Genomic DNA, 9,880 nt, shown 5'->3' with positions numbered 1-9,880 from the left:
ATATATGAATAAAGCTCTCTCACTTACCCGCAAAAAAGATTAAGCCATATTAACCGGAAAGGAGGGAGTATGGACTAGCACTACTTGTTGGTGTGTCCCGTCAACTCGCAGAACAAGGAGAAGCTTGCAGGACAAGGTGAAGCTCGCTTACGCCTTTTGACTAATGCAATGTAACCTCGCCCAGGCGGTGGACATGCATCAGTTCATTCAGTGTTAGATTGCCAGAGGCATACACTATAGTACCGAACATGCGGAGTACCATCATTGTTCGACTTCACGAAGAGGCGAAGAGCCAAGCCCAAGGTTTAGTAGTACGAGTAGTACTACTACTAGAACCGCATGGTGGAGCCTCTGTACTCTTATTTTTTTAATCTCTGATAAAGTACACATTTATTCCGGAGACGGGCGGAAAACGGCATCCTGACATGTAATGATGATATCGATCAACCATGCTCGAATATATCTTGGCCTCCCTGCGAGCCCGTCTGTGTGTTCTCACTCCTCGTCTCTCTCAGACTAGACACAGTGGGAGTAACTTCAACAGTAACATCGAGTCCAACTCAGCAAATTTGCTTATGTGGCAATGAGTTAATGAGGGGAGAGATAGTTACAGTAACTTAGCTAGTTACTGTAACATCACATGTCCCAAAGCAATATGAGTCTATAACCTAATAAATGAAGGTTTGCATGTTATCATACTTATGTTACTGCCCACTATGAAGGTAGTAATATAGTCTAGGGATATGTGTATGTTACTAGTGTATGTTACTCTCCATTGTGGCTAGTCTCAAGGAATGGCAGGTTGGCCATTTTGCCGTTAATTGAGATTGGTTTGCTCACACTCCGGTCCCACATGTCAGTGATATGCCAAGAGGAGGTGCCTTGACCGACTGGCCATACACGTACTTGGTTTTGCACCTTCATACTACTACTCCCTCCGTCACAGTTTACAGGGCGCGCTTCATTATGATGCATTTCTCTCAATGCATTTCCACCACCAAAGAGACTTTAGACGCATTTGGTTTAATACTCAATTAATTAGGGCGTGGTAACCGCAATTTTCTCTCGATGTAGTACTACGGAGTGGAGTAAGTGCATGCATGTGTGTACCCGGGGTGGAAGCACTGCATGCATGTGTGTACCCGGGGTGGAAGCACTGCATGCATGTGTGTACGCATTATTTCCTCTAGTAATAGACGCCGTGCTATAACTACCAATGCTATTTTTCAGGCCGATCGCTAGTCGCCTTGGTCCCAGAGATTTTCTCTTTTTCTAAAGCGTGCTCTATAAATAGTGACGGATGGAGTAGTATGAGCGGATTCAAAGAAGAGCGTATTGATGGTTGCTTCTTCCGAGCAACTTACAGTGGGAAAGGTGGGGCTTATGATTTGACTGCTCATTACTCACTATTAATGCGGCACAACGACCGGTCTGAGTCTCCCATGCGGCTTTGCACTACCCTCTCGGTTCTTAAATATACTCCGGAGTATTTGTCTTTCTAGAGATTTCAACGAGTGACTACTCAAATATTTGTCTTTTTAGAGATTCAAATGGACTACTACATACGGATGCATATAGACATATTTTAGAGTGTAGATTCACTCATTTTGCTCCGTATGTAGTCACCTGCTGAAATCTCTAGAGAGACAAATATATAAGAATGGAGGGAGTACACATACGAAGCAAAATGAGTGAATCTACACTCTAAAATATGCCCATTTGAAATTTGTAAAAGACAAATATTTAGGAACGAAGGAGTATAATTTTGTGCATGGCACATGGACCCGGATGCCGAAGAGGCTTCTGGCAATGCTATCAAGCTTCAGCATTCGTTTACATAATTGATGTACTATGCAAATAATTTTCCAGCGACATGAAATTGTACAATGGTGTGAGCTTTCAGCTTTTGTTTCGTGTGCCTTGCCATCGATGCGCTTTTAGAAACAATAAAAAACTAACTTCCTTGCTAATCAGAGCTAATATTTACATCACAACTGAAGACAAAGTTGTGAGAAGGTGTTAAATTAAAATTGATCCATGCTTTCATTGGCAGCAACGCCCCCCAGCTATGTCTAAATCAACAAGGCATGTTGGGGAAAAAAGCAGCTGTCTGGAGCAAGCAACATTCCGATCATTTTGTGCAGTTCCACTAAAATAGAGCTGAGCGTCCATGTTCCAAAGATATTAAGTGTGATTACGATAATAGAGGACTGTTGATGAAACAATAAACACACAAATAGAAGCCGGTCACCTTTGCAGTCTCTCTTAAGACTAACTACTTGGAGAAGATTAGGCTCGGAGTTGGATGAGGAGGATAGAGCAAAACCAATCTCCCTTTGTGCAGTCGCACTGAAATGTAGAGACGTTGCCCATCTGACATTTTGGTAGAACTGCACAAAACACTCTTAAGAAAAAAGTGATTTGTGTAGTTCACCAAAAGGTCGCAATAGCAACAAGGTGAAATGGATAGCCCTGTTTGTAAAAAAGAGGTAGAAAGGAAACAATTACTGGCCAATAATAGTTGATGACACATGCGACGACAAAAAAGAAGCATATTCCTTGTCCTAAGGGAAGATAACAACACGGTTGTGTTTGTCTAAAACGGTGTGAGGATGAGATTGCAATATGGAAAGTACGCCAGACGAGCTATGTTTTGGTCAAAGAACTATGGAAGATCCACATGCAGCGATGTGGGAAGACGGGCAGTGGAGCAAGGCCGGAGGGGATACCTCCAGGTCGTCGGGATGTAACTAGGTGAGCGGCGGCGGGCAGAATCTGCCCATACCGCGGTAGCGAGCAGGTGGCGTAGGCCCTACCATGTCGGAGCTTGGTCAGAGAGAACATCGTGTACCACAGATCGGGACTTGCTGCCTCGGCGCCGTCGAACGGAGAAATGATGCACGTCCTCCCTTTCCGCCAGCGGACGGGATGCGGCCGGATCAGTGACCAACGATGAGAGAGAGAGGCCACCGCAGCCTTGTGTGAGATACTCAGAAGAGAGACAAACCAGGCAGGCAGGCTCCATTGTATATAGTGGAGCGGACTAACTTTTTCTCCATAAAAATCATTTTATATTCTGTGTACGTGCCATTGAGCGATATAACTTTATTTGAAAATAACGCGCCAACGCATCAAGTCGAACTTTGTTTCGTGCACACGTGGTACACGACCTCCGTAGGTAAACAACCGCTACATGTGTTCAAATTAACACGTGGGCTGCCATTTCATACAGAAATGAGCTCCACCGTGTACCCGCGCGGGTGTGGCTGGGCACGAAGCGTGAGTACATGCACGGTGCACCTATTCTCTTCTTGTATACGTACACCACCTACGTGGGGTTGTGTGAGAGAGATACAAACGTAGAGAGATAGTATAGTGTGTGGGTTCGTGAGAGTTTTTTTTGGGGGTGGGGTCAATCAAAAAATGTAACATATGTAATGTGTGTGAAATAGAGTCTTGGATATATCATATATATAGAGGGGGCGATCCATGAGAAGGGAGTGGAGGTCTCATCGGCTTGAGGTGTCCATAGAATTGAAGAGAGGGATGATGTGTGTGTGTGTGCGCACGCACAATCGATAAAGAGTGCCATCGAATTTGTGTGTGCCCACGTCAGAGATATAGAGTGGCTGGCCTACTGGAACATGAGAGGGGACAGGTGCAGTTTGTCTCTGTGGCATGGATACCTACCTACAGTGCTCGACTATTGGTGTGTGGTGGGGGATGGAGGCCTAATTAACTATAGAGGTACAATGGCTGGTATATGTGTGGAGGAGGGGAGAGGCCTACCTCATGTATTAAGGGAGATCGATCTACCTCATGTATTAAGGGAGATCGATCGGCATCCATGCATATGTGTAGGAGAGGAATAAGGTTGGGAGAGAGACAGAGCTAGAGTGTTGGAGGGGGTGGTAGTGGAGTTGCTTCTAACAAATGGTGGGGTAGGCTTGCTAGACAACCGGAGGGCACGCCTGCAATATCAGTAAGAGAGGGGATGGATGCCTGTCTATGCACGTGTGTGTGAGAGACGGGTCAAGAGGCATGCATGAATTATGAGGGGGCGATATGGTTGTGGTAAGCAGACATAACTACATAGGAAGATCAATCGTCCTTTGTCAGAGAAAGGAGAGACATAACTACTGAGGTACGTCGATCGATGGGGGGGAATAGTTAAAGTCGACCTAGGTATATGTTGCAAGATCGATCGGTATACATGCATGTGCGTGTTAGAAGCAAATGAGGCACGAGAAGAAGGATAGAGAGAGAGGGATGCATCTAGGAGGTGGTGTGAGAGTCATACTTATCGAGGGGGGAGGAGTGTGCGAGTACGAGATCGATGAAAATAGTGGTGGGAGTGAGGCATGGACGGTGATAAGAGAAGAGGGGAAGCTTGTGTTTTGTGCTAGGCACACCTGGCTAGATAGGCATATCGATCGATGTGTGCCGCAAAGAAGGAGCTGGGGGGCCTACACACACCGTGGGTGAACGACCTAAAGTGAAAAGACGAATTTGCGCGATGGAGCTAGAGAATGCCGAGGGAGGGTGAGAGGGATGCGGGCGTGTGCATGCACGAGAGAAAGTTAGCACTAGCTAGCTACAAAGATAAGAGGATTGTGTGGGTGTAAAAGACGAATAGACATCATACTTCATTATAAAAAGTGAATTCGGATATTAGAAGAATTTATCATAGTGTTTTAAACCGACGCATGTGTGAATATATAACGGTGATACACATGGTGTGGTTATGAACATGTTATACTACATATAATATATTTTATCTATACTCTTATAAAAAACGGAGTTGTTCATGATGGTGTGCCTGCCATCCTGCAACATAGGTCGTCCGATTTATATCTGACGGATAGGAAGGAAACTATGGCAATTTTGAAAAAAGATACCCACACCCCTCTCCATATTTGCAAATTAGGCCTCCTCTTGATCATGTTGATGTTCTGTGGAACGCATGGGCATCTTGCTAGTACTACGTATAATATATAGAACATTGATCATAATTTGGGCTAATGTGTGGCTTTTGCAGCTCACGTCTAAATACTTGTCATAATGTAGGGGCGGGGCACTATACTATGTGTGATAAACATGGTGTACACGTATGGAACATGGTTTAGATTATGAATATATAGTTAGTAAATCAAATGTACTATTATTTGGAATCAACATCAAGTGTATTCAAAAAATAGAATTCGAGTGCATGTAGTACACATAGTTCATATGTATCTCTATAGTAATCATGTGGTGTGTTATTAAGGTAATACACGAATGATGGTTGAAGTTGGCAACAATCATGATTTAGATTCTTATTGAAATAGAGAAACGAATTCAAATTCAGTTCGAATTGTAGCAGTAGTATAGACATTTGGAATGCACTAAAATGTTGGTATGACTAGGTTACATGCATTATACAGCAAGCAAAAAAAATTAATTGGACATAACATGGATTCATACTCCCTCCTTCCATCTATATAGGGCGTAATGCGTTTTTTAAGACCGCCTTTGACTATTGACAAGATTAATAGTACATGACAAGCACAATGTGAAAATTATATCATTGAAAGAACGTTTCACAGACGAATTTAACGGTGTGCTTTGTGTAAGTTGCATGTCATATATTATTGCTCTAATATTTGGTCAAAGTTAGCATCGAAAAATGCATTAGGCCCTATATAGATGGAAGGAGGGAGTATCTTTGAATAGCATTTTTGTAGTAAAACGGGGCAAGACTCTCTCTTTGTGTGGTGTGAATATTTTATTTTTTTCATTTTATTTTTGGTTGAGGGAAGTGCGAATTGATTTGGTATGTACAAGTACATTATTACACATTAGGCTTGTCCCTAAAATTCAACCCGCGCCTTGTTATATCCCTAAAATTTAGATATCGTGCTCCCAAAACTGGCACCTTCACAACCCGCGCCTTGCTATCCCAGAATTACAACGCGCGCGAAAACTCCCTCCAGCTGCCAAATCCCGACACGCGAAATCCCCCTTCTAACCCTGAGCTGAAAGGGCCGCTAGTTCAAATTGGTGGGGGGTACTTTTATAACACACCCTACATTTTGGACAAGCGCGTGCCTAAGTCATGGTTCACCCCCTCCCATGGCCTCCTTTTTTCCATTTGAAATCCCAGGCCGCCATACCCTCTCCGCTCCAGCCGCGAAACCCCACCCTCCTCCATCCGCCACCTCACTGCTGCCCAGTCGGAGCTTCTTCCCCGACGATGTCGTCCACCGCAACAGCTCGACGTACCTCGTCCACCTCCCTGGATGAGGATCCGTCATCCATCTCGTCGTCCCGCTGGTTCAGCCGCCCGTCCTCCACCTCCAAGGAGCTACTCCGACGATCGCCTCATCTATCGCGGCTGCTCCATCCCCACAGCGCCGCCTTAACCTGCTCCACCGGAACCGCAACATCCTTACCGACTCCTTGGACGAAGCTAAGGCCTACTTGACGCCACCAAAGAGGTTGTACACTCATCGCATCGCACCTTCTCCTTAGCTGGACCTCCCGGCGCCAACGGTGCTCCATCCCGCACCCCCATGGAGCGGCTACCTTGAAGCTGGCGCCGCGGGCGACATCTCCATGGCGGCTCTCCCCCAGTGCGAGGCCCCTTCGGCGGCGGCGTCCATACCAACCGGATCTGCTGCCACTGCTTCGGCTCTCGCTCGCTCGCGCTGCTACTGCAGCTCCGGCTCTTGCTCGATCGCTCGCTCGCCCAGCTGTTGCTGCTCCAGCTCTCGCTCGCTCGCTCGCACTGCTGCTACTGCTCTCTAATACGTCTCCGTCGTATCTACTTTTCCAAACACTTTTGCCCTTGTTTTGGACTCTAACTTCCATGATTTGAATGGAACTAACCCGGACTGACGCTGTTTTCAGCAGAATTACCATGGTGTTATTTATGTGCAGAAACAAACGTTCTCGGAATGACCTGAAACTTCACGGAGCAACTTCTTGCAAAATATAAAAATTACCTGCAAAAGATGAAGGCCAGGGGGCCCACCACCTCTCCATGAGGGTGGGGGCGCGCCCCCTACCTCATGGGCCCCCTGGAGCTCCTCCGACTCCAACTCCAACTCTATATATTGTGTTTTGTGGAGAAAAAATCAGAGAGAAGAATTCATCGCGTTTTACGATACAGAGCCGCCGCCAAGCCCTAAAACCTCTCGGGAGGGCTGATCTGGAGTCCGTTCGGGGCTCCGGAGAGGGGAATCCATCACCATCGTCATCATCAACCATCCTCCATCACCAATTTCATGATGCTCACCGCCGTGCGTGAGTAATTCCATCATAGGCTTGCTGGACGGTGATGGGTTGGATGGGATCTATCATGTAATCGAGTTAGTTTTGTTAGGGTTTGATCCCTAGTATCCACTATGTTCTGAGATTGATGTTGCTATGACTTTCCTATGCTTAATGCTTGTCACTAGGGCCCGAGTGGCATGATTTCAGATCTGAACCTATTATGTTTTCATCAATATATGAGAGTTCTAGATCCTATCTTGCAAGTCTATAGTCACCTATTATGTGTTATGATCCGTTAACCCCGAAGTGACAATAATCGGGATACTTACCGGTGATGACCGTAGTTTGAGGAGTTCATGTATTCACTATGTGTAAATGCTTTGTTCTGGTACTCTATTAAAAGGAGGCCTTAATATCCCTTAGTTTCCGTAAGGACCCCGCTGCCACGGGAGGGTAGGACAAAAGATGACATGCAAGTTCTTTTCCATAAGCACGTATGACTATATTCGGAATACATGCCTACATTATATCAATGAACTGGAGCTAGTTCTGTGTCACCCTAGGTTATGACTGTTACATGCTGAACCACATCCGACATAATTCTCCATCACTGATACATTGCCTACGAGCTTTCCATATATTGTTCTTCGCTTATTTACTTTCCCGTTGCTATTGCTATCATCACTACAAAATACCAAAACATTACTCTTACTATTGTTACCTTTTGCTACCGTTACCACTACTATCATATTACTTTGCTACTAAACACTTTGCTGCAGATACTAAGTTTCCAGGTGTGGTTGAATTGACAACTCAGCCGCTAATACTTGAGAGTATTCTTTGGCTCCCCTTGTGTCGAATCAATAAATTTGGGTTGAATACTCTACCCTCGAAAACCGTTGCGACCCCCTATACTTGTGGGTTATCAAGACTATTTTCCGGCGCCGTTGCCGGGGAGCATAGCTCTATTCTTTGAGTCACTTGGGATTTATATCTGCTTATCATTATGAAGAACTTGAAAGATCCAAGAACCAAGATTTATCCCTCAACTACGAGGGGAGGTAAGGAACTGCCATCTAGCTCTGCACTTGATTCACCTTCTATTTTGAGTAAGCTTGCGACACCTAAACCTGCTTCTGTTGATCATTCTGATATGTTGCATGTTATTGATGATGCCACTTCTGCTATACATGATACTTATGATGAAACTACTTCTATGCTTGATACTACTGTGCCACTTGGTGAATTTCTTGATGAACAACTTGCTAGGGCTAGAGAGATTGAAAATATTGAATCTGATAATACTGATGAAATTGATGATGAAGACTTGCCTGCTATTCCTGGGGGTTATGTTTTTGATAAAGAAGCTTCTTTAGCTATTTTAGCTTGCAAAGATAGACACGAACTTAAGAGGTTATTAGCTAAATGGAATAAGCAATCTCTAAATGCTAGAATGAAACCCGACCCTGCTTTTGCTACTTCACCTATCTGTGTTACCGATAAGGATTATGAATTCTCTGTTGATCCTGATACAATTACTTTGGTTGAATCTGATCCTTTTCATGGCTATGAATCTGAAACTGTTGTGGCACGTCTTACTAAATTAAATGATATAGCCACCCTGTTCACTAATGATGAGAGAACTCGTTACTTTTATATCCTGGAAATATTTCCGTTCTAATTAAAGGGTGATGCTAAGATATGGTTTAATTCTCTTCATCCTGGTTGTGTGCGTAGTCCCCAGGATATGATTTATTACTTCTCTGCTAAATATTTCTCTGCTCATAAGATACAAGCTGCTTTAAGGGATATATATAATTTTGTGCAAATTGAAGAAGAGAGTCTCCCACAAGCTTGGGTGAGGCTTCTCCAATTACTTAATGCTTTGCCTGATCATCCTCTTAAGAAAAATGAAATACTTGATATCTTTTGTAATGGACTAACTGATGCTTCCAGAGATTACCTGGATAGTTGTGCTGGTTCTGTTTTCAGGGAAAGAACGCCGGATGAAGCTGAAATTCTATTGAATAATATGTGGACAAATGAAAATAATTGGACACCTCCGGAGCCAATTCCCGAGCCTATTCCTAAACCAACTCCGAAGAAGAGGGGTATTCTATTTCTCAGTCCTAAAGATATGCAAGAGGTAAAGAAATCTATGAAAGAAAAAGGTATTAAAGCTGAAGATGTTAAGAATTTACCTCCTATTGAAGAAATACATGGACTTAATTTACCGCCTATTGAAGAAACTCATAGTCTTGATAACCCGACACAGGTAGTAAAGGTAAATTCTCTCTATAGATATGATAAAGCTGAAATCCCGTTTACTAAATTTGCTAGCCCATGCTTAGATGAGTTTGATAAATGTATGGCTAAGCAAGAAGATTTTAATGCTTATTTTGGTAGACAATTGAAATACAATTCAACTATGCTTTAACACTTGGGTGATTATATGGCTAATGTCAAAGGTGAACTTAAACTTATTAGTAAACATGCTTCTATGGTTAGCACTCAAGTAGAACAAGTACTTAAAGCTCAAAATGATTTGCTCAATGAATTGAATAGTAAGAATAATGATAATGCTATTAGAGTGGCTACTAGAACTGGTAGAATGACTCGGGAACCT

Source organism: Triticum dicoccoides, chromosome 5A (genome assembly GCF_002162155.2).
Source record: "Triticum dicoccoides isolate Atlit2015 ecotype Zavitan chromosome 5A, WEW_v2.0, whole genome shotgun sequence".
Taxonomy (NCBI): Eukaryota; Viridiplantae; Streptophyta; class Magnoliopsida; order Poales; family Poaceae; genus Triticum; species Triticum dicoccoides.
This window is presented reverse-complemented; position numbering follows the sequence as displayed.